This window comes from Furipterus horrens, unplaced genomic scaffold, assembly GCF_987537825.1.
Source record: "Furipterus horrens unplaced genomic scaffold, mFurHor1.1.pri manual_scaffold_4, whole genome shotgun sequence".
Taxonomy (NCBI): domain Eukaryota; kingdom Metazoa; phylum Chordata; class Mammalia; order Chiroptera; family Furipteridae; genus Furipterus; species Furipterus horrens.
The window spans coordinates 115,629,161-115,655,757 of record NW_028327174.1 but is presented as its reverse complement, the minus strand read 5'-3'; the positions used below and the strand labels follow the sequence as shown (position 1 = coordinate 115,655,757).

Genomic DNA, 26,597 nt, shown 5'->3' with positions numbered 1-26,597 from the left:
GACGTCTGCCCGGTGGGAGAGTTTACGCCCTCTGCCTGCTGTCCCTTTGGCCTCAGCAGAGTTGCTCTGACCCAGACATTAGCAGCCCACCCGGTCCTTTCTGGGGGCCAGTGAGTGGCCAGCCAGTAAAACATCAGAGCTACTCAGGAAACAGCAGGTGTGGGAACTCTGTGCTCATCTCAGCAATCTGACACTCCAACCCTGCAGGGCTGAGCAAAGCTACTCACCGGCCTGCCACACTCTGCCTGTGTCCCTGTCGCTCAGACTTCTCCATCCTCACGTTCACCTTCAGGCCTCAGCACCCAGGTCAGGAGCCTTGCCGACCATACAGCCAACGTGACCACCTGGTCTCTCGGACCAGAGGCAAGTCCCTGCTGAAAATCCTACCTGCCCAGCTCGAGCTCTGACCTGTGCTGAGTCCCGATGGCCGTGAAGGACAGCCACATGTGAAGTTGGAGGGAGGAACAGTTGTGATAAGTCAAGTCACTTACATAAGGCATCGGTGCACACAGGAACCCCCTGCTCTGGTCACGACGACCACGCTGCTTCTTTCGCTCCCTAGGCCTGTTTCCGTGCCTTGGCTTCAGTCTGCGTGGGTTCTGCTGGAACCTGCAGGGTCTGCTGCCTTGTCCTTTAACGTAGGGACACCCCTGGCTTTGGAAGCCAGCCTGGCCCTGGGCTGCCCGCTAACCTCTCCAGGGACTCTGCTCCTACCCCATTGATGCCCCCCAGCTCGGCCTCCTGTTCCCTGGGCCCCTCTGAAAAATCTTGTGGTCCCATCACCCCCCCCAACACACAGACACAGGGAATAACTCCCAACTGTCCCTCTCCCCTCTTTCAGCAACACCTGGACAACCCACACGGACCTGGGCCTGGAGACGCTGCTGTCCTGGGTTCATGATGAGAACAACAGCGGACTCCAAGGCGCTCTCCGACGGCCCCCACTCAGCACAAGAAACACCGGACGGCACACACGCGTCCGTGACGGCAACCGCCGCGCACGGAGCCTGAGGCCCGAACGCCCGCGCACCCAGCCGAGACCGTGCGCCCGAGCCAGCACGCGAGGGACTCACCCGAGCCGGCACGCGAGGGACTCACCCGAGCCGGCACGCGAGGACACGCACCCGAGCCGGCACACCAGGACACGGCACTGAGCCCGCACCGCCCTGGGGCCCCATGAAGACCGGTCGGCACCTGCGTCCCAGGGCCGCGCCCCGCCCCCGTGTGGCCCTCACGGGAGCCCTCACACCGGGACCCCACGAAGACAGGGCAGGACACACCCGGGACAGACCGGGGCTGCGGTTCCGGGCCCAGGGCCGCCGCCCACACTCACTGCGCTGGCCGACGAGGGGCGGGCGCGGCCAGTCTTCCTCCACCGCCGTGGCTCCAGGGGGCGGGGTCTGGCCCCGGCGACGGGGGAGCAGGGAACTGCGTCGCGCGACCCGAAGAGGCTGCTGCGCCGGAACAGGCATGGCGCGGCAGGTGAGCGCACGAGCGCCCGACGGCCCCGGCGCTTCATTGCCTGTCCCGGCCCCGAGGGCGGCGACGGGGCGCCCCGCCCCCCTCCCCCCGCCCCCCGCCGGCGCCCCCCCGGACGCTGAGAGAGGCTTCCGCGGGCGCCCGCTGGGCATCCCGGGGCCGGGCTGACGGGCGTCTCTGAGGCGCAGGCAACGATGGGCCGCCTGTGAGTGAGCGCGGGAAAGTGGGGACGCGCCATTTAATCAGTATGGGCGTCTTTCCTTTTGTGCTCGCTACAGTGTTTTACAAAGTTGTACCTCAGCCTCACCTGCACCATGAACTGATCCCCACAGGAGAGCCTTCTGGTGGGACTCGGTCACTCTCCTGAACGTCGTTGTCAAGACGCTGCCGACACTGGGTCAGTCTGATGAGCCGCTCCCGGAACAGCTCAGGACAGTGGGAGCGACGAGTTCGTAGTGAGGAGGGCGTGCGTCAGTGCCCCTTGGGTCTCTGCTCCTTCAGCTTTCTCCTCAAGTATGTGGCATTTCTTCTGCGTGTTAAGTACAATTTGCTTCACAAGAAACCAATCCCTGTGGCTTGCAACCAAATATCCCAAATCTTAAATAGATTACCAAAAATTCTAAATGTGATGAATCACACTTGTGTACATATATTTGAAAATCTTAAAAACTATAAACAGCATTAACTGATACATTCAGATGAAGGCATCTCACGACTAAACTTGGTCCCAGGATTATAATAAGGCTCCGGGTAAGAAAATGGCATGTTAGTAGGTAAATAATTAAACTTAGGTTGTTTTAGTGGAGGCAAAATGTTGATTATAATTAAGAACTATTTCTAACATTTAGAAGTAAGTACAAAGATTACTCCTTTGATCATATTGTATATAAGAAGGAAATAGTAGAAATGTGAGAGTTTTGCATATTAGAATCTCTTAAAGGCCATTTTTAAACCATACCATCCTGCCCTATTGGAAGGGAATCATTACAATCAGAAACCCCTGTTAATGATAATGTAATTGTATCTCTAAAGTATACTGTGGTGCAAAAGGAGGTAACTGCCCTAGAGGGAAGCATTCTAATAATAATAATAATAATAATAATAATAATAACTAGTCTTGTTTTAAAATGTAAACATAAAGCACTCTGACAGATGATGAATGCAGCAGGTTTATTTCTGATGAAGAACTTCTACTAGCAGCCAACATGGAATAACCAACTCCTACAAAAAAGCTACTGAAAGTCAAACAAAATGGATGAAGCAATTGCTTCCATTGGTTGGATGCAGACAAGACAGGCTAGTTATAACTGAGGGAGGAGAAACAGGGAAGGTGAGCCCCAAGGTTCCCCCTGACCGACTGAAGGATTCCAGCCCGCATCTTATGCTGAGGTCGCCCTTAGTTGAGCCATAGTTGAGATCCAGGGCAGGCCAAGGTGACGTGGGTACGCAGGGCACAATCGGAGAGAGGAGAGAGCTGTCCAAATGGCTGCAGATACCTGCAGAGGATTTTCCTCAAGTCTCCAGTATAGTGCATGAGTGAGTATGGAAAGGAAACTACCTGTGGCCCAAAGAAAGAACCCCCTAAAAGGAGCATAAAATTTTTTGACTCATAGACACGTGTGGTCCCACCAGAAAGAGTGGAAGACCACGTAAGTCATAGGGCTGAGTGCTAAGGTGTGCACTCAGTAGCAGGGATAAAAATATAGCCCTAGAGTTAAGGTTTCTGTAGTCTGGCTCATCAAAGCTTAAAAGCAAGCCTCAGGAAGGTGAAACTGTTTCCAAGTTACCGCATCCTTGAGGAACAATCAAGAATACTCACAGGAATACAAAAACAGATGGCAAATAAGAAGGTGAAATTCAGTGTCTCATGTCTAACTAAATATTAGCAGACCTACAAAAAAGCAAGAAAATGCAACCCAAAATGGGGACAAGATTCGATCAGTATATGCATCTCGAAATGATACAAAGATAGAATTCCTATCAATGGACATTGAAGCAGTTATTATAAAACAACTGTTGTATACATTAGTTCTTATTAAATTAAAGCATCTATATAATGATAAAACATTATGACAACCTTTATGTTCAAGCATGTAGGGAAAAGACTGAGAATGTTAAATTAAAATCAAACTGCTGCAGATGAAAAATACGATGCTAGAGCTGTAAAATAATCAAATGGAATTAACAGATTTGACGCTGCAGAACAAAGAATTAGTGACTTTTGAAACAGCAATTGTAAGAAAACCAGAAAAATATTAGGAGACATCAATGAGCTATTGAAAATTTTTATTCTTATTTTTTGAGTGCCCAAGTGAAGAGAGGAGAAGAGGACTTCTAATTTGAAGAATTAATAGGTGAGAAATTTCCAAATGTGATGAAAACTATAAACTGGCATATCCAAGAAGCTCAATGAAATTCAAGCAAAAGAAACAAATTTATGCTGAGACATATATTAGTGAAAATGTCTGAAATCAGTGATTTAAAACTTTAAAAGCAACAAGTAAAAAACCTTAAGTACAGAACAGAAATGAAATGACAACAGACTTCTCATCAGAAAAAATATATGCAAGCCAGAAGACAGTAAGGCGTCATCTTTATTTTTGAAAGATACTTTAAAGTATGTTTAAAGGTAGAAGAGCCACTAACCTAGAAATCTATACCAAGTGAAAATATTTTTCAAAAACAAAGGCAAAATAATGAATTTGGCAGATATATGAAAGATAAAAGAATTCATCATCAACAGGCCTATACTATCAGAAATGTTGAAGGAGGTCCTTCATACAAAGGGAAATGATACAAGATGTAAATATGGACAAAGGAATAGAAAGCACTGGGAGTGGTGCGTATGTTGATAAATTATAAGTTTTTCTTATCTTTAAGTTTATTTCTATATAAATGACTGCATCCACCAAAGTAATGATATATTGTTGATTTTATAGCACAAAGGCCAGAGATGTGGGAGGAGGAGGAGGGAGTACATTGTTGTAGCTCTCTTATGGTTTATGTGAGGTGGTATAATATGACTTGAAGGTAGACTGTGATAAGCTATAGATAGGCACTATATATTCAAAACCCTCCACGGGAAAAGAATAAAGCCAATGGATAACAAATGACATAAATGGAATCATTAAGAATAGTTAATTGAAAAGAAAGCATAAAAATATACAAGGATCAAAGAACAGATGAGATGAATAGGAAACAAAAAATATGAATCTAAACAAATCGTGTTAACCGCATTAAACGTTACAAACAACTGAATTAAAATTTAGAAATCGTTGGATTGGTGACAAAAGCAAGATGGAAAAATATACTGTCTTCAAGGAACAGGTTAAAATGAAAAGGATGGAAAAGGTATACCAGGGGAACACTAATCAAAAGAAAAATGAAGTGACTATAGTAATATTAGAAACAGCACATTTCTCAATAAAGAATATTATGAGAGAAAAAGGGGGTGATTTCCTGATGTTAGGACGTCAGTTCATCAGAAAGACAAAACAACCCTAAATGTTGATGCACCTAAAATCAGAGCTTTGAAATACAGAAAGCAAAAGTTCTTATATTCCTTGTTTAAATAGACATCCGTAACTAAAGCTGTAAAGTTCAACACACATCTCTTATCTCAATAATTAACAGAACAAGCAGACAAATAAAAACTAGTAAAAATTTAAAAGACAAACAATACTATACTTCAACTTGAACTACTGGATATGTATAGAATACTCCCTGCAGCTGCAGTCAAATAAATGTTTTTTAGAAGTGCACATCAAACATTACTACGATACAGCATGTTGGGACATAAAACAAGTTCACACGAATTTAAATAGATTCACATTATACAACATATATTCTTTTGTCACAATGGAATAAATTAGAAGTCAATATAAGAAAAATATATGGAACGTTGCAAATTGCCTGAAAATGGCACACTTCCAAATAACCTGTGGTTAAGAGAAGAAAACCAAAAGAATATTTAAACTGAACAAAAATGAAAATACTTTTCAAATTGCAGGATGTAACTAAAGCAATATATAGGAAAATTTACACTCTGAGTACCTATATTAGAAAAATTTTAAATCAATATTTCAACCTTCAGCTGAAATTAGGAAAAAAAGAAAATTTGAACAGTGACCCCAATAAAGGCTGACAATGTTTCTTTTCTTTTATTCATGTGCTTGTAAAGCTAGGAACTTTTAGCTGGCAGATACTGAGTGTGAGTATGGTCCTTCCCAATGTGGAAAAGTACAAGAATTGAAAGTGAGTTGTGGCAAAAAATAAATCAAATTAAACTCAAAGTAAGCAAAAGAAGGGGGGTATTGAAAACAAGAGTGGAAATTAGGGAAATAGTAAACTGAAAAAGATTAGAGAAAATTAATGAAACCAAAGATGATATTTTGGAAGGAATAATATTGATAATCGTCCAGCCCAGAGGTTGGCAAACACATCCTGTGGGTCATATCTGGCTCATACTCTGATTTTGTACAGCTTGTGAGCTAAGAATAGTGTGTGTCATTTTTAAGGGTTATTTTAAAAGGATGGTTGGAGATAAATGAAGAGAAAGAAAGGGGCGAGGAAGAGGAGGAGAGATGACAAAGACCGCATTGAGCCAAAATGCTTAAAATATTCAAAAATTAGAAAAAGTTTGCCACCCTTTGCTCAAGCCAGGCTAATCATGAAGAAAGGACAAATTATTACTATCAATATTAATACCAGGAATGAAAAGGGGGTATCATTACAGGTCCAATAAATTCTAAAAGAATCAGAAGAAAATACTAGAAACAATGATAATCATATATTCATCAACTTGGAAAAATGCACAAATGTCTTGAAAGTCACTTATGGGCTGAATTGTGGGCCCCTAGAATTTGTGTGTTAAAACCCTAACCCTCAGCACCTCGGATTGTGAGTGTAATGTGGGTGGAGACAACGAGGTAGTCTGTCAGGGTGTGCCCTAATCCAATCTGCCTTAAGTCCTAACAAGAAGAGAGGATTAGGACACAGATACACAAGGGTCAAACCTGCACAACAGGATTCTTTTCCTCAACTTCTATGCAAAGAGGCAGCAGTAGGGTGGCCAACTGCAAGAGAGGGGCCTCCAAAGAAACCAACCCTGTTAGCATCTTTATCTTAGACTTCCAGTCTCCAGAATCAGAGAAAATTTTCTGTTGTTGAAGGCAAATGGTCTGTGGTATTTTGTTAGGGTTGCTCTAGCAAACTAATATACAGACAGAAACTATCCTAGGAATAATAAATACTTTGAATGGTCCCTATACTTATTAAAGAAAATGAATCTATAAGTTAAATCCATCCCAGAGAGAAAACTCCAGGCTGAGATGGCTTTTCTGCTGAGTTTCTAACAAAGGTGTTCTGGGAAATTGAAAAGGAGGGAATTCTTCCATATTCATCTTATGAAGCCAGCATTACCTTCATATTAAACCCAAGGTAATAGTCCAGTAAAAACCAGTAGTTTTTATGAACACAGATGCAAATTTTTTAACAAAATTATAGCGAGTTAAATCCTGCCATATATAAGAATAAAATATAGGTGCACCTCAGCATAGGGGCATCTAAATATACATAACCAAAGATTAACAGACCTAAAGGGAAGAATAGTCAGCAACACAATAATAGTAGGGGATTTTAATACCGGTACTTACAACAATGGATAGATCATCCAAGCACAAAATCAATCAGGAAACATCAGCCTCAAATGACACAGTACAGTATTGGGGTTTAAGAGCTATGTACAACCCCATCCCCCAAAGAGCAGGATACACAATTCCTCTCAAATGCACCTGGAACATTCACTAGGATAGGTCATATGTTAAGCCCCAAAACAAGTCTTAAAAATTTAAGAAAATTGAAATCATATAAAGCATCATTCATAATACAATGTTATGAAACTAGAAATCAATGACAAAAAGACAAATATTCATAAATATGTTGAGATTAAGGAACATTGTACTGTACAGCCAATGTGTGAACAAAGAAATCAAAGGAGAAATAAAAAAGTTCTTGACACAAAGGAAGATAGAAATACAACACACGAAAACTTATGGGATGCAGACAGAACAGTCTGAGAGGGAACTGCCTAGCGATAAATGCCTGCCTCAAGAAACAGGAAAAATCTCAACCTAACTTTGTAAGGAACTAGAAAAAAAGAAAAACAAGTGAAGCTCGACAGTAGAAGGAAGAAAATAACGATCTGAGCAGAAAAAATGAAATAGATACAAAAAAAGAAAAAAAAAAAAACAATAGAAAGGATCAATGAATCTAAGAGTTGGTTCTTGGAAAAGATAACCAAAATTGATTAATTTTTCACTAGATTCACCAAGAAAAGAGAGAGGTTTCAAATAAAATTAGAAATGAAAGATGAGGCATTACAACTGATACTACAGAAATATAAAGAATCATATGAACAATTAATACACCAACATTTTGGACAACCTAGAAGAAGTGAGTAAATTCTTACAAGCTTACAGCTTTCTAAGACTGAATCATGGAGATATAGAAAATCTGAAAAGACCAACTATTAGTAAGAAAATTGAACAGTTATCAAAAACCCTCCAACAAAGTAAAGTTTGGAGCAAGAGAGCTTCACAGGTGAATTCCACCAAACATTTAAAGAATTCATACCTATCCTTGTCAAACTCTTCCGAGAAAATACAAGAGAAAGGAAGACTTCCAAACTCATTTTCCGAGGCAACATTACCCTGATACCAAAACCGGACAAGGACACCACAAGAAAAGAAAATGACAGGCCAATATCCCCAATGAATACAAAAGTGCTCAAAAAATATTAGCAGACTCGATTCAACAGTACATGAAAGGATCACACATCATGATCGGGTGGGGTTTATGCCATAACAGACAGACATGCTTGCAGATACTGAATATGACCTTGGCGTGTAAAATAGGGAAGAACTGTAGGCGTGGAGGAGATGTCACTGAGTCTTGCAGCCAGAATAATGATATGGAAAGGGAGCACATGAGAAGTTTACAGTCTCCAAATCCGATGACTGGCAAAGAAGAGGAAGGGGTCGGTAAGGGGCCAGTTAGGGCAGAACAGTTAGCCACAGGGGCAGCCATGGGCCGTCAACAAGAAATGAAGCACCAGGAGGAGAATTGGAGCTTGGGTTAAAGGGGACCATTTACGGAGAGGCAAGGTTTGCAGTTCTAAATGATGAAAAGTCCAGAGACAACCAGCTGGCAGGTGGACTGGAGTTTGAAACAGAGGTTGGAGCTAGAGAGGGATTCTGCAGTCCTCTGGATTTTGGTGATGGTTGAGGATGCTGAATGATTCAGGCAAGGTATGTAAAGGAAAGAAATCTTTCTAGAAAATAGTGAGAAGGGCCAGAGAGGTTGTTGCAAAAAGGAGGAACGACTCATTGGGTAAAGAACCCACGGGCTATTCAGTTTTTAGGGGTCCAATTGCCCGTCGCCAGAGGCATAACTCTCAACACCAGAGTTTAGCGAAAAGAAAAAGAATTGTTTATATAATAGTTATATAGATTTAGATTATTTGCGGATTTCTGCTGTTAAGTCTTGTTTTCTTTAAACACCCACAATTCTTTAGAACACCCACAAACACGTAGTTCTGCCTCCCCTTACCAAACCAGGCTAGTTTTAGAAAAGTCAGAGATACAGTCTTTCCACTTTCCAGACACGGTTCAGCTTTACCGGCAGCTCCCAATCATTCGATCCCGATTGGAGAGCTTTTTCCTGTCTTGTGGTGCCCTCCAGCTTTTAATGCAGAACCACGTGGGGTTCCCAGTCTCCTTGTAAACCGCATGAAGTTCTCCCTTTCCTTTCAAAGCCGCATAGAGATCTCTCTTTCCTAAAATGCCTGCCGCTTTTTAAAAAATCCCTGACTGCGTCCTGTGACGCAGTGGGCATCATAACCAGTTATGACCATTCACAGACTCTTACGCAAGCTCTGTGTGCTCTTTCTGAACCATCCCATGGTCCAAAACCCCTCCCATCTTTTTGGGGCCTTGGAAGAACGAAAGTCATTTGCGTAACAAAGACACTAGCCACTAGCCACAGGCATGTGAAGGCAACTTAAAAGCTGTTTCCTTTCCCGCAGGCTCTGGGGATTTTTGGAGACCCGAATTCTGTAGCAGAATGACCCAGAGAGGAGGAAGCAGGGGAAGACCACATCCCACTGTCTCAATCACCTTCCCTGATCCATAGCGATCCTATCTGAGCATTACTCCATTCCCTGGAGCCATGAACATGGTTTCCCTCCTAACTGGAAGTGGATGCTCATGAGTTTTATTAAAGGAAGCAGCCCTGTTGAGTTCTGTTTTCCTACAAAATCCCAAGGGGGTCATTATGATGTCAAAAGTTCAGGGCAAGTTCCACAGCACATGGTCAATTGTTACCATTCCTCTCTGTTCTTCTCTACAGTGTAAAGAAACAGCACAATCATACAAACTATATATAAAAGCCCCCCAGTTGTAACACTATAGGATAGGGACCTAATATTCAATTTCACCATTATCTGATCTCTGACACACTGATTAATTTTGGTGTCCCCAGAGGCCATCTTGTCTCTTGCCACTCCCTACAGTGGCCGCTGGCTCTGAGTCAGGGATGGAGTTTTCCTCCTGGTGCTAGTCCAGTCCAGCTCTGTCTGTTTACTGGCAGAAACCGCCCACTCCCCCCAGCACACATCTGCAGATACCGCCCAAATGGACAGCTGACAAAGACCTAGGGGGTATGGATGTTTTCAACCAGGGTATCAAAAGTCAGAACACATTCTAATGTAGTCTCTCCAAAATGTTTCAACTTAGTCTATTAAGCAATGTTACCCATGAAAAATAAATATCTAATTTTACTCCAAAAGTCTGTAGAAGATATATCATTTATTTTAAAAAGAGTCTTCTACAAGAAGGTTTGATCATGTGAGTTACAGTGACTCATGATTAAAAGCTCTACGTAAAAACTAGAAAAATCTCTTTTATTGTTTAGTAAGTACTGAATTTTTCAGTAAGTCTCATCTTTTCTCCTGGAACAGGTAGTTATTTATACAGGTGCAGACATGATTCAATCAATACATTGAATAATAATTGTTCCTCAGATCTCTTTACGGCCCAAACTCAACATCGCCAGTTTCAGGAATTGAAGAAACCTGTTAGAATCGCTTGCATTGGACTCTTTGCTCTCTGAACACTAGATGGCACTATACGACTGTTAGTTCAAAGACAAGTAAACAACAGCAGTGGGTTGTTTGAAGAAATGCAGCCAAAGGCATACCCTTAGAAGAAAAAGGGAAAAGAATAGATGTGGTTTGGGAAGGTATTGAAAATACGAAGGGAGTAAATGAAAGCATTTTCCGTGACAGTTACACAGAAACAAGAAGATGATCTTTATAAAATCATCTTTTTCATCCATTTCTTCCAAATCAGGGCACAAGGAAGGAGTGTTATAGATGCTTGATAGGTCCAATCCCCAAATGTCTATAGCAACCTGGCCAGAATTGAATCAAAATATCTCAAGCAGTAAGGGTCCCACCATCATCATTAGATACTTTCTGGAAATAGTATTCTCCTTTTCTACTCAACAACCCATTTAAAAATGTATGCTTAAGAAATGTACCCTACTATTCTCTTAATAAATATAAATAGACCACATTCTGTGTTCTATACTGATTCTGTGGGAGCACACAACACTTACACACTTACACACATAACATTCACAAGAGAAAAAACATCCACATTTACACCTAAAACAAAGGGTAGGTACAGGAGGGATGCCCTAGACTTGCCTGGATAGATCTCTGGTCACCGTCTTATCCTTATACACTCTGGAAAAGACCATTATAAAACATTTTTCTTATTAACAGAGAAGTGGCAAAGATAAAGACTCCATGAATACGTTTTATAGTTTAAAGACTCTAATTTCTTCTATGCATCATAACAATATATAGGAGATCACTGTAGAAATCTCTGTCAATTTGCTTCTGTCACATCCCTGTGTTTACAATTCCCTGGTGGATTTAATTACTGAAAATTAGCCTGAAAGGCTCTGCGAGTGTGTGCTCCCTTTCTCTCTGTAGGTTATGACAAGGCCTATTAAACTTGGTGCCCAAGGATGCGTCTGAATTGGTGCCACCGCTGTGTTTTATGCCAACACCCCGTGTCCTGTTGATGTCACTCTAACAGTGTGTCAGTTTTTTTGAGGACATCACATGTCCTGCAGAATTTCACCACTATTAAAAGTAAAGCAGAGCAATATATTATGTCTTCTAAGGTAAGGAGAAGTATTGGCTGTACAGATGTGATGTTAACTACATCTTGGGAAATCCCTCTCCTGTGAGGGATATAACATATTAAAGATCTCTGACCAGAAAGACATTTTATCCACACTGCTCCACATTATTAACAACCCTTAGAAAGAAGATACTTACCAAGAGGGGATCCTGGTGGTTAACTGGCCTCAATTTAAAACCAGGGCCTAGAAGCTCTTTCTAAGCAGGGGCCTCTCACACAAACCATGCTTCGGGAAGAAGACGGCACTAAGCTGTCTGCCTCCTGCTCTGCACTCAGTGCCTCCCACCCTGAACCAACTGCCTGCCTGCACCGCGTCTCTGTCTGTTGAGCCAACCCTTATAAAGGAGTTCCTAGAATTGTATTTCAGCCAATAGGACGGAGACTTTCCCCGCCCAATGAGAGCTGTGCAGCTACGTCCCCTCCCAATTAGCATCTTCACTGACCAATCAGGGTGGCTCCACTCCAACCAATCAGGACACTGCTTTTTGGACCAATCAAACTGTGAGGATTTGCAGTCCTCATTTGCTTGAGGATGGATCAATCAGGGATTAGGGGCAGGGGCATCTCCCTATATAAGTCAGCTCCCCGCTGGCTTGGGAATGCGCTTCTGCTTTGCATCCCAGATGGAAGACTGAGGATATCTCACCTGAGCAGAGCAGGCAGAGCAGACTGCAGCCTGTTTTGTCCGTGCTCAGAAGTGATTGTGGACAGGTCTCGTTTGTGTCTTGAGCCATCATGTTACAAGAAGGGCCTTGTCTGATGTTGATGTTCCAGGAAGTTGTCCATGTTTATCTGAGACAGAGTGGAGAGTGTGGGCCAGCTCCTCACGTCAGGTGATGCTTTTCTCATTCTTACCATAGGAAAGTGATGTGAAAATTTTTCTCTAAGCCGTGCAGACCCTTCAAGGCTTCATCGGAATACACCTCAAACCATGCTGAACTGTTGTTGCGTGCTCTCTAGACTGTCATGTGCACTGCGCAGACTCCTGACTGCTGCTTCTAACAGTGGCTTCTGCATCCCCGGTGCCCCTCAAATTGCATGGTAGTGATCAATAGCTTTCTTTTATAAATACACACGGTGGCAAATTCATTCTTGGCCTGGCTTTTGTCTATATCGTAACTTCTGATGGTCTTTGAAGACCAAAATCTATGTAATTTAGTTTCTCAGTCCCTTGAGGGGAAATACTATTTTCTGGGATGTAATTTACATTCTCATTACGGAACGTATCTTTGGTAGTTAATGCAGTAAGTAATATCCTGCTAAATAACTAAATGCGTACAGAGAAGCCTAATGACAACCAGAACATTATTCTCTGAGTGCTTTGATTTTGACTAGTTGTTAGCATTCTCATTCTTTAGATGAAGTGTTTGAAATCTGCCCACTGTCATTTATGGGATCATGTTCTTTCCACATTTTTCTTCATGAAGAATCCAGGGTCTTTAACATTCTCTTCACTTCCTTTGGAAAGAAAACATTTTTTTGGTAATTGGAAATATGTTTTAGAAATTACAATTATGTGAGGTTAAAGATGTGCCGAGTAATCTCACTATGGTAAACATTTTACAATATATATGTGTATCAGATCATCACATTGTACAGCTTAACCTCACTCAATGATGTTAGTTAGCTCTCACTAAAGGTGGAAAGAAAAGAAGGATAAATAATTCATAAATAATATGAGTTCAGTTAAATTTTATTCCCATAACCTGCTCTAAAGGGTATGAGTTGGTACAGCCTTCCTCACAATCAAGTTTAAAGCATACATCAAAAATAATATAAGTGTTTATATTCATTAATAATTCCATTTATAATCATCTGTCCAATGTATATATCTGGAGAAATGAATAAAAAAGTAAATATACACACAAAACAAAAAATAAATCTAACTATAAGACTTATAATGGTAAAACTCTTAGAAGAAATATTACAACCTCCGTGATCTTGGGTTTGTCAATGTTTCCTTAGAAAAGCACAAGAATTGCTCTTTCTTCTTGCCTGAATTTCCATCTTGATGACTCAGGAATTAAGACAAGAGATTGTGAATAAACAGTCAACCATGAGAGCCAGGAGCAACATGTGTACAAGTGGGCTCCCCAGGAATCCTGTTTTATAACATACAAGTGTCAAAAGTAACACCACCACGAAACCAAGGAAATCGGGGTGGGGCAGGGGGGAGCAGAGCTGTTCACGAGTTCCCCTCTGTAGATACTTGTTTTTCTTCTTTTGGTCAGCCCTTTCTTGTTTAGAGCAAGTATCTTCATGTAAAAACCCATTTTATAGCCCTCAGTGGCATCCTTTGCAAACATGCTTCTCTTTATTTAGAGTGCACCCCTAGGAAACCAAACCCGTGAGGATTGAAATCTTGCCCTCACCCTGCATACATCTGTCTCCCCTTTCATCTCTTTTTGTTTTAATCTTTAACGGCTCTGGTGCTTTTTTTTTTTTTTTTTTTTTTTAACATAATGTGAGTATAATCTGTGTCTTGTGTCTCAGATCCTGACACAAGCAGTCACTTGCTTGTTCATTGATCCTGATGACAGACGCCAACTCTGTGTGTGTTTTCTGGTTTTGTTTTTAATAGTGTGTGTGCTCCACAGAGTGATATGAAAATACCTGTATAGCTTCCATCTCTTACTTTTTCCCATTCACTCTTAATATATTACTTTTTAAAATATTTTTTGTAGAATATAAGAATAGCTTATGAACTACTCTTACTTGTCCTCCAAAGGTTTTTTTCTAAAAGTAATTCCAATCTATAGGTCCATTTGTTATTGAGCATGTTGCTGATCATTTTGAAATAATCCTTTTTGTTAGTTAGTAATTGGGTTGAGTAGCCCAGAAAATTTTTAGCACTGATAACTTTTTGGCTGTTTACTCTCTGACTCCAATGTCTTTTAACCAGTTTGTTGGCCCCTCTTCTCAGTATCATCACAATCTCTGGTACGAAGTTGAATTGTGTTCATCGTAGGAGTAAAAAGTAAAAACAAATATTTTCCAGTTCTCTGTTAGCATCTTCCACTTTTTCTCAATGTTTTCTCCGAGTTTCTCACTGTCAGCTTTTATATTTGTTGCTTGGTCCTCTTTTGACTCATTTTCCCAGGTTCCAGAACGCTAGCTTTAGAATCTACCGTAACAGTCCTCTGAACCTTACTCTCCCTCTTCCTACCTGACAAAAGCCCTGCCCCCATCCAGGTGAGTCTGCTCCTGCGGCTTTGGAGGCTGACCTCAGGCCGACACCATGAACGCCAGTCTTGTGGCTCAGCCCTTGAGTTTGGAAGTCAGTGCGATGGAGGGACACTCAATGGTAGGTGACATGTTCCTGGAGGTGCTGCTGTATCAGGGTGAAGTTTTAGCACCCAAGAGAAATAGCGCAGCCCTTTAGCTGCAGAACTGGGCATGACCCAGGAAACCCAGGAAGGCCATGGCAGGTTTAAAGGTCCCCTCACAGAAAGGACAGTAAAACTGTCCTCTTTCAGTCATTAGCTCCCATTCATGCAGAGGCACAGACTTGTGACCCAGGGGAGACCCATCAGCCCAGTCACAGCTGACAGTCAGAAAGTGTGGTTCAAGGCCCAGTGATGGCCAGTCACAAATACCTCCTGTTTATAACTTTGACTGGGAAGTGTGCAAATGTAGGTGGTGCACAGTGCCTGCAGTAGGAAACCCAGAAGCTAGATTTAGCTCAGTCTGTAGTTATAGACATTTGTCAGAATGACAGTAGTACTTAATATATTATACTGTGTACATAAATCAGTCCCTCTCCTCCCCATTCACTCCCAACACACACACACACACACACACACACACACACGCATGCATGCACACATGCACACGCGCACACACGGTTACTGATTTGTTTATTAGTGGCCGCAGGCTGCTATGACAATCAGGGCACCAGATTCCCTTCACGGTTTTATCCTGACCCCATGAGTGGTTACAGATCTAAGCACAACTTAGACCCAGGAAAGTTTGGCTCCTGCCCAGGTCTTGGGCTGTAGGACCCCTCCGCCCCCAACACAGTGCTGTGCCTTCCTGGACAGTCCCTCTCTGGGCCTGGGCCTGGCCAGGGCATCCTGGCAGCACGCTCGCTCCTGTGCGGGTCCAGGCCACTGGAAGTACTTTCTTTGAAATTGACTAAGAACCCTCCAGTGCCTGGGACCCGTGTGTGCCCCTGTCCCTGTTCTCCTTTTTTGGGGTGCTCTCCAGTCCTGTACACCACCCTGCCCCTCCACTCCCCAAGCACTTTTGTGGGAGTGTGTGGGACTAGATGGAAAGAAGAGAGCTGATCTGGGGTAAGTCACTGAAACTGTCACAGGGGGGCACAGGTTACCAAACACACAGAGAGTTTATAGCAAGCAGGAAGAGCAAGAGCAGATTTATTAAGCAATAGTACATGCCACAGAACAGCGGAGTGGGTCAACTCTGAGCAGAGATTGATCCTCTGTGGCCGCAGGGAGTCCATCCTTACAGGACAGATATTTCCTGACTAGTTTTGGCAGGTCTTTATTTTGCAAATACAGGTACTTATATTACTTTGAAGCTACTGCACATGTGGTCTTCCATGATTTTCCTTGATTGCCCACTGGGGGAGACATGGACAACAATATTAATTTATTATAATGCTATTATGATGAACCAGGGGTCATGTAGCCTCTTCTGTGCAGGTGCAGTCATGACTCACCAGGATTCAGCACTTTTCCAGAAAGGAGGACAACCAGTCTTAGAACAGCGTCTCTGTTCCTTATCGATGTCCATTGTCCACGCTCTGGGGCACTCCCAGAGTTCCCTCGCTCCTGACTGTCTCCTGCCTCAGAACCGTGAGCGGGTGGGTCAGGGCTTGGGGATCCCAACAATCCACTGCCTACCTTTGGATTGAGACATATGTCTGGGCCCATAACTCTTGCCTGTCGGTTTGTCTTGACCACAGGGCCCTTCTCTTCCACAGCACCAAGTGCAACAGGGGTGCCAGTAGGTATCCTTTGCCCTAACCCCTCCCCCATAACTCCTGTTGGCACCTGGGACAGTCACCCCATGAGCTCTGCAGGCTCCACACCATGTCTTCTGGGGATGACTTTATTTATCTCCTGCGAAGGCTTTCAACACTGTTACCCTATAAGCCTGCAGTGCCCGACCACTGATGTCCTCTCTTGTCTCTGATTGGTATGGTGACAGCACCTTGTCCCTGGCCTGTCATAAGCCATTCCCACCTCCCACTTCTTTCTTCACAGGCACACGTCTCCTAACTCTAAGGCAGTGGGCATCTGGCGGCTTGTCCCAGGCTGTTCCCCTGAACCTGTCCCCAAAACCCCTTTTTTTCTGACTTCCCAGTGAGCTAAGGCAGCCCAGCCTAGGCTCTCCTGTTGCTTCTTCTATGTTAAGCCCTTCCTTGTTTTGCTTTAATAACTGTATTCTCACGGTCACCGGGACTCCTGTTGTAAAATCTTTCCTACATGAAGTCAAGAACTCTTGATATGAATCCTCAATATATGACCTATTTCCATCGCTTGAGAAATGACTTGGCACAATGAGAGCTGAAACCCCTGTCTGGGCCGGGGCTGCCTCTGACCGAGCTTCCTGGGTAGAGCAGGGTGCTGGGGATCGTTGGGGAAGAGCTCAAGTCTCCTGGGCTTGGCCTGGGAGACCTGGAGATGTGATTCCAGGGAATTCCAGAAGGCTGAGAGCAGCCCCGATATGTAACTCAACGCCTGGTCATCTTCTCGTATTATTTATTAAAAGCTCATCATTTATATAAAGCGAAGGCATCACACCCACCTCCAGAGCCTCCAGGTCATGAGAACCAGGGGGACTGGGCTTGGCATGGCCTGGGGCCCAGACAAAAGAGCTATAGAGGCCACATGCACCCTTGTACCCAGCTCTGGGTGGGATGCCCAGTTTTTCTCCCAAATAGGTGGAATCGGGTCTCCTGATGACCCCAGTGTCCAGAGAAATGATCTGGCCACGTTGTTTTAAAGGAACTTCTCAGACTTAAACTTGCTGCAGGAGAGTAAATAAAGAAAAGCCCCAGAGAAGCCAAGGCCGTGTGAGTAACAGCACACGCACTCCATCTGCAGCATCTGTTTCCTTTGCTCACCTCCCCTTGCTGGCTCCCCCGTAAGGGCCGGGGCGAGCTCTCCCTACAGTTCCAGATGTTGCTGTGAGCTGCAGGCCATGCGGCCACCACCCCTGAGAGGTGTGGAGGGTGCAAACAGCTCAGTGACCTGAAGCAAGGCCACACTAATCGAATGAGGCCATCCAGGCAGGAGCAGCGTGCCCATCACAGGCGTGGGAGGTAACGCTGCATCTGGTCAGAGGTGCATTGTCCTGCCCGGGCCATATGCACCTGTGACTGCAGCCTCTTAGAGAAGTGGGGGAGGGCACGCAGCATGCAAAGCAGCGGTGGCTTAGCCCAGACACCTGCTGGGAAACCTCATGACTCTAGGGCCTCTGACAGATGGGCGGCAGTCCAAAAGGCTCTGGCCGTGAGCACAGGGAGCCCGCGGACAGAGCTGGCCCTGATCGGCAGCCCAGATGCCTGTCCTGCTCTTACCTGGGTCTGGAGCTCGTGGCTGGAGGCCTGGGGCCAGCTGTGCCCCCTGAACCAGCGTCATTCAGATGAGAGAGATGCGTCCCACCCAGACCAGCAACTCCTGAGCGCAGAGGGCGCGCACGCTTGCAGAGCTCCGGTCTTTCTTCACGTCAGCCACGTGGACAGTGGTGCTGAGATGTTAACACAGTGGCCTGGTGCTCGCTCCACACAGCAGGTAGCAGCCCCACTCCTGCCCACACTCCCTCCCACCTTTGGGACCTACAGCCACACTCTCCTTTGCTGTGTCACAGCTGAAGTCCATCATAGTCTGCGTCTCACTTCCCCCTCCCTGCTCAGGTCCCCATGTCACCAGACTCACCTTCCTGCACTCCTGTGTGCATCACATGTCCTGATCTGCCCTGTAAACACAACACAGACAAGAGCCTTTCCTTTGATCACTTTGCCTTCTTCTTTCTTCCCCTTCACAGGAAACAACACACAAACATGTTGGGGGGTCTGTGCTTCCCCATCTCTCTGGTTCTCTCCACACTCACAGCATCCCCTAAAATATCCAACACCTTCTCCTTCTCGACCCACACGCTCCTATTCAGTGGTAAGAACATGAGGGCTCTCAACACCTTCTTTCAAATACTCTCTTCCCTTGTGTAACCACCAGGAACCATAAATCACATTGGATAGTTAAGGAAAATGCTTCATGGAGGGAATTACTTAGAGTCTTAGGAACCAGTGAAGAAGACCGTGTGGCCTGGAGGTGACTGATGGAGCCCTACTGCCCTTGGGGATCCAGAAGCTCATCCACAGGGGCCACCTCCAGGGACTTATTCCCAGGAAACCAAACCCAGGACCCACCCCCCCGTGCCCACCCTTAAGGGCTCCACCTCAGGAGTCCACCCCTGGTCAGCTCCTCACACATGCCCCTCTATCTTTTCAGTCACTGGGAGGCCAATTTGTCCTGTGGAGATGGACGGTTACAGGAGAAGAAACCTGGGCTTCTGAGACAGACCACCTGTGACGTAAATAACCTTGTGTCACAAGTAACTAAACACTTGGGACTGAGAGGCAACAACTACCAGACTAGGCTGTTGGGAGGATTCCAGAAGATTCCGGGGTCAGGTCTGACCCTTGAAGATCACAAGCTCCTTCATGTTGGCGCAGACCCTCACACCTGCATCTATCGGACATGAAGTTATAACAAGCACTTAGACAGGCATCATGGACTCAGATGAAAATCCTCGCCTCTGTCCTGAGCAGAGCAGCCAACCACAGTGACAGCCACGTGCCACAGTGATAGGCCTGTATCATGAGCCTTCAGAGTCCGTGGGGGTCACACTCCACATGGAATTCATGAGGGGGTCACGTGCACTCAGATATCTGAAGACGAAGTGGAGTTAGCCCGAGAAATGTTGCGGGCCGGAGAAGGTTCTAGACAGATGGTGTGTGCGCGTGAAGACCGGGCGGACAAGAGGGAAACTGCATGGCAGTCAATAAAGGAGTGTGTGCACGTGTGTCCACATGCACATATATCTCTGTAGTCTATATGTAAGGGCTATTTTCACTTTCCTTCTGTGGCGTGCTGAGCGCATCAGGGCTGTTGAGCGTGTGTTCCTACATCCGTATAACGTGCATGTTTGGTGGCAACCTGGGGTCCTCTCTCAGTGGGATGCTTCTGAAAATAAAATTATTTTTCTCAACACGTGTTGTCTCATGGACTCTGCCTCTGAAAGGGTCAGGGACAGCGGCCAGCTGAGGGTGGCACCTCTGGCCCAGGACCACGTGGCTGCTTCCCTGTGGCTGTCACAGCTCGGCCAGGGAAGTTATTTGAACTCCTTCTCTCCTCCTTTTAAACTCCAGGCTTGTCATGTCAGGCCTGTCCTCCTCACCCTCTTCTTCCCACAGCAGCGGTGCCCAGACAGCACAGCAAACTCACTGTGTCGTTTTGAACAGAATTGCACCACTTCTTGGCTTAAGGAGAGAATGAACTTGGTATTTAAAAAGAATAAGTTTGGCTTGGGCAAGTAAGCATGCATGCATGTGTGCACGTTAGAGCAGGTGCATGTGTGTGCACTGCGGGGCAGTGTGCGCTGAGGGGCAGTGTACACTAAACAGAGAGACGGAGGGAGGCATGGTTGCAGATCGGGGCCAGCTGAGAAAGATTGTCCCCAAAAGGAAACTGCAGCTGCTGAGCTGGCTTATCTCCCCGCTGGGTACAGGATCATTCCCCATCTCAGGCCACAAGCATTTTATAGTGGATGGATTTCTAATAGATGCTCAGTTAAGTCCTGGATGCGGACTCCATCTTCCCTTCCTTCTCCACACCCTGTCCCCACCTTATCCTCACGCTCAGTTGATGAAAGGTGACGAAAGAGAGTTCAAGTAACACGCAGAGCGAGGCCGTGCCCTGCAGTGTCACCGCATCCCTGAGCAGACCTGCTGGGTCAGTGAGGAGCCCTGGCTCTCTGCCACCAGTGTTCCCGCCTGGCCTGAGCATGCCTGGCCCTCAGTGCCAAGGTTTTCCTGGAGCTTCAGCTTCTTCAGGCTCTCTCAGCATGAGAAGGAATTTACCTCTATTGGGAGAGCCATGCTCAGGCTGCTGGGAACCACCCACTTTGCACGGGTCACAAGCCCAGACTAGGCCGAGTCATTAATGGGAAGCAGGTCACGTCATTAAAGAATGAAACACAATTGACAGCAATGCCTGGGGGGCTGTGTGTGAAGGTGCCATTCAGGAAATAAGGGGCTTTCAGGCCCCGGGGTGTTCAGGTGACCCCATTATACCTTAGTCTAATAAAATCCAGGTAAAACTATGGGTCACTACCTGTCGCTTCCAGGTGGAGAGACTGTTGGGCTCTGTTCATGGGCTGCGAGCACTCTGATGAACAGAAATATGAGTGTAGTACTTGACAGTGGCAGGTACACAAACTTGGAAACACCCCCAACAGGTCTACTGTCACTGGTGATGGGAGGTGCTGTCACAGTAGGTGAACAGCTGCTCTGATTGTCTGGGATTGTCCAGGAAAGTTGGGATGGTGGTTTGCCCAGAAAGACACAGCCATTCTAGAGCACAGTGCCCTGACTGGAAGTCTATATTATGTATAAGTGACACTATAACCTTTTTGGGGGGGGGTAATTTATTAAGGATGCTGTGTTTGTTACTGATCAATCTTTATAGTTGCAAACAGAAGGGAAATTATTCTTAAAATAATCAATGGGATTGAAAATGGTACAATTTCTCTGGAAAGCTAGTTTGTCAGCTTCACTAAAAGTCAAACAGAATTACCATTTGACCCATCGATTCTACTTGTATCTACTTGAGAGAACTGAAAACATGTGGCCACACAAAAATGTGTGTACAAATTTTCATGGCAGTATTACACATAAGACCCCAAATGTGGAAGCAGTCCAAACATCTATCAATGGACAACTGCATAAATACAGTAGGCTGTATCCATGCCATGGAATAGTATTCACCATAAAAAGAAGTAATACTGATCCATGCTGTGGCATAGATGAACTCTGAAAACATGATGCTCAGTGTGGGAAGCAAGACACAAAAGTCCGGTGTGTTTCCATTCACAGAAATGTCCAGAGCAGGCAAGTCTACACAGATAGAGAGCAGGTTAGTGGCCACTGGGGACTGGTGGGAGGAAGGTATGGGGAGCTAAGGAGTTAAGGGTTTCTTCGTGGGCGAATAAAAACATTCTAAAACTAAAGAGCTGTTGTGGTTGTACAACCTTGTGAATATACTAAATGCCATTGAACTATACACCTTAAATAGTGACTTTATGGTATGTGAATATCTCAATTTAAAAATCAGGAGTGTTTCCCATAAATGAGGTTTATGAGTTTCCAGATTAAAAAGATATATTGAGTTCCCCCCAAAATGAAGTTCAAATGAGTTTCATACTAAATGACATTATTGTGAAATTTAAGGACACTGGGGACAAATATTTGAAACTGTCCCCGTGAGGCAGAAGGAGAAGGTCTCTTACAAGGAATGGAGGCACCGATGTGGCAGAATATCCATGTTTACCAGCCGTGGCGAGCGTGACTCATTCTGCTGCCGAACACATCTGCCTTCACTTTGTCTCAGTCCCCTTAGTCCTTAGACGCTTTCGCCTGCAGAAAGGAATCACAAGGACACCTGTCATCTGAGCTCTGAAGAGTTAAAGGTGTTTTCCTAGAAAGGGGAGGAGAGAATGAACGTAGAGCAGCTTTGCCTGAGGTCATGACTCTCAGGAGACTCTCATTGCCGGATGTAGCAGGAGATAGTGGGCAGACATGGAAGGAATCCCTGCTGTAAGTACCCTTCTTTCCTGATCAGTTACATAAGGGCATCTGCATAGATCTTCAGACGTGAATGAAAAACATGACACCTTAGTGCCCCAGGAATACAAGCAAGTTAGAGTTTGCCCCTCAGCACTCACTTCCTGAGAGCCATGACCTGAAATACACACCTGAAAAGCTCACCAGGCTTCCGGACCTAATATACTGCATTTGTACAAGGAGACCTTTCCCCACTTTGCCATTTCCATTCGCTCCAACAAACACACACACAGCGCGGCAAGTCGGGAAAGACTGCCCTGTGAGATCGCAGAGGTAGCCTTCCCTTGGTTTAGCCGCCCTGGGATGGCACAGTGACCTGAGGCTACACACTGCTGCGGACTGCAGGCATTAGAGGGAGACCCAGAGCCACCGTGTGTGAGGAGCGAAGCAGATTTATCGTGGGCCTTCCACAAGTCACAGCTTACAAAGGATGGGGACAGCTGGAGAACACCTTGCTCTTTAACTGTCTGAAGTCACGCGAGCGAGATAAGAGGCCATCTCTAGAAAGTGCGTGACTGGCTTCTAGAGTCCTTACCATTTTTTTTTGTTGTTGTTCTTTCACAGAAGTCTGAGGTCATTTTTTCAAGGTTCCATTATCTGCGCCTTTCCTTTCATCAGACTCACCCCTATAACCCACACAGTCGTTAACTGCTTACCATGACAGCTCCATGAATACAGTGAAATATCCAACACAGGCCACTCCACAACTCTGTGGGAATATAAGTAGGGTTTTTGCATTTAGGAGAGAAAGCTGTGTGCATGCCTCTGTTTTTCTGACCAGTTTAGTGTCCCGGAAATGTCTCTGTGTCTCACTGGGCAACAACAGTGACTGTACCTACTTGGCGTAGATGACAGAAAAAGACTACTTTCTAGAGACATCATCAGGTTTGGTATAACTTGAAATGTAGAAAACCGGTAAGCTGGTGGTGCAAAAAATCAGAGATTTCAAAATTACAAGAAGGTATGGAATTAAGCCGATATAACACTTAAAATGAGCCCGGGTTTCAGCAATGTGAACTTAAGAAATTCATCTTATTCTGGCCCCACATTTGTAGACCTATAATTTAAAGCTCCTAAATTAAACAAATTAAGATATCATCTATGGCATAGAACATTCTATGGTGTCCTGTTATACTCAGAAGTACACCTTGTGCCTCATATGGGCCTATGTGTGAAGAAGCCTCCCAATGTCTCAGTGGAACTTGCCTGTTGATAGGTACATTGTTCTCTCACCACTAAGTGACACAAAACCAAAATAGAGCCAATGTAATGCGAAGTCACATAAAATTTTACTAACTGATTTACTTAAAAAAATTTAGATCCTAGCGTTTTCTCCCTTTTTCTCTACCTGTGTTTCACCTTTCTCTTATTCTCTTTTATTCTCTCTTTTCATTTCATATCTCTTTGTGTGGTAGAGTTCCTGCAGGCGTCTATTGTATAGGTGCCAATGTGCTGCCAAATGTCCTATGATGCCAAAAGAAGCCAACTCCCCCAAATTATTTGGCCTAAAGTGTCAATAATTTACACACAATTCTGTGATTATTGTGTGTTAGCCTTCAGAAATATTTATAGGCAGTGTGGGGTTTGAGGAACTGTGGGGTGTGGATGTGACCTCTGTTATGTATCAAAGGTGTATTCTTAATGAAGAATCCAGTGAAACTTCTTTGATTTGCTACACTTTGTCACTTTGTATAAATGTTGAATAGGAGACGTGAGGAACAGACAATTAGGAACGTTCAGCAGAAGGTCTTGAGGCCTATAAACTGAGTAACAGTGGCTATTCCAGGTGGAATGGTGAATAGAGCTGAAGTTAAAAACTAGATCCACATATTGGCTTGAAACTAGAAATAAGCCTTAAGGAAAAAACTCAAAAATATTCAAATATATGGAGATCGAATAACATGCTAGTACATAATGAATGAGTTACCTATGAGATCAAGGGAGAAATCAGAAAGTTTCTGGAAACAAATAAAAATGAACAGACAAAAGCCCTCAAATCAATGGGACACAGCAATGACAGTCTGGAGAGGGAATTTCATAGCAACACAGGTCTACCTTAAAAGAAAAAGAAAGGAGAAAGAAAGAAAGAGAGAGAGAAAGAGAGAGAGAAAGAAAGAAAGAAAGAAAGAAAGAAAGAAAGAAAGAAAGAAAAAAGATCTCAAATGAGCTACAAGAGCTAAACGAACAACAACAAACAAAGCCCAAAACTAGTAGAAGGAAGGAAATAAAACAGGGCAGGGCAGAATTAAATGACATAGAGACTAAAAGAACAATTCAAATGATTAAAAAGTCCAGAAGTTGGGTCTTTGAAAAGATTAACAAAATCAATAAGCATTTAACCAGACTCATCAAGAAAAAAATTGAAAAAGACCAAATCAATAAAGTCAGAAACAAAAGAGGAAACATTAAACTGGATAACAGAGAAACAAAGAATAAAAAAATTATGAGAAACAACCATATGCCAAGAAACTGGAAACCTGGGCAAATAGAAAATTTTCTAGAAACATATTATCTTCCAAAATGAATCAAGAAGAAGCAGAAAGCTTAAATAGAACAATAATTACTAGTAAAATTAAATCAGTAATCAAAAAACTTCCAAATAGCAAAAGCCCTTCACTGGATGGCTTTAGAGGCTAATTTTACCAAACATTTAGGGAAAAGCTAACTCCTATCCTCCTTAAACTATTCCAAAAAATTCAAGAAGAATGAAGACTGCCAAACTATTTTTATGAGGTCAGTATTCCCTCAGTATTTATATGACTCTCCTTTTTTAGCTTTAGATAATGGCTCAAATTCTACTCCCTCAGGAAAGGCTTTCTCCCAAAACCCACTACGGAACAACTTCAGTTATTTACATTGAATAAACTACTGTGTTGAATAGAAACACCCTGTCATTTTAGTAACAGCTTTGCAGCTAACTCCCATGTTGGTAGGATTAATGGTCTCTCTGCAGCTCAGGGATGAAGATGTCATGGAGTCAGGACACCTGTCTGTCCTGTCTACTGCAGGGCCCTGGTGTTTGAGGCGGGACTTGCCACACTGCTGTTTTATGGTAAATGTTGTCAAATTGCATCTGACGAAGAACGAAGGACCATGTTTCTGAGCCGAGAAAGACTAGGAAGAAGGACAGTTTCCCATGGAAACTTCATTTCTTTATCATTCATTTCTACATTGATTTACAAGCTTCTGGAGGGAAGGAAATGGGTTCCGTTCCCTTCTGGTTCTGTGCTCTTGAAAAGGAGATGGATAACCACCAGCTGGACAAACGGAAGGGCAGAATTATGTCAGATGCTGCTGGGTGCAGTAAGCTGACGAGGAGGAGGCCGGGACTTCGGGGATGTGGGTGGGGAGGGAAGGTCCCACGGGGGAAGTGACACTGAACTGAGACATGACAAAACATGAGTGAATGAAAGAAGTCAACCATAAAAGACTGCAATTATTTTATTCTTCTTCTATGAACTACTCAGAATACACAAATTCATAGCAGCAGAAAGCAAGTCCATGGTTACATGGAGTGAGTAGAAGGGGGCGGTGATTGCTTAATGCAGCTCAGGATTGATTTGGGGTGAAACGTTCTTGCAGCATCTAGAAGTGGTGGTTGCACAGCCTTGTGAATGCCTGACATGCACCAAACTATTTGCTTCGGAAGGTTAATCATATTTCATGTGAATTTCACATCATTAAAGAATTTCAGTGAGCCTGCTGCACACAGAGGACAGGTTGGCACCTGAGAGACATAAGGGAAGAGAGAGAATAGGCCTCGGTGCAGGGTGCCCAGGGGATGAAAAATGAGAGGGCCCCTGTCAGGTCACGGCCTAGACGCATAGCTCTCAGGGGTTGGGGTGAAGAAACCCCGACCAGCTTGGCTTTGTGGGTGTGAGTGGGGACCTGGGGATCAAGTGTCCGGGCCTGCCTTTGTGGGGTTGCCACAAGTGCAAACACATACTCTTGTCCACATGTGCAGGTGTGATGCCACA

At 44.3% G+C, this 26,597-nt stretch overlaps 1 long non-coding RNA gene across 1 annotated transcript; it reads left to right on the top strand.

Annotated features, from left to right (window-relative positions):
• Nucleotides 1-1,947: 1,947 nt before the first annotated feature.
• LOC150012706 (uncharacterized) lies at nt 1,948-9,772 on the top strand. Its single transcript, XR_016510776.1, has 2 exons — nt 1,948-1,992; nt 9,563-9,772. It is a non-coding gene; the product is annotated as an uncharacterized LOC150012706 (long non-coding RNA).
• The last annotated feature ends 16,825 nt before the right edge of the window (nt 9,773-26,597 follow it).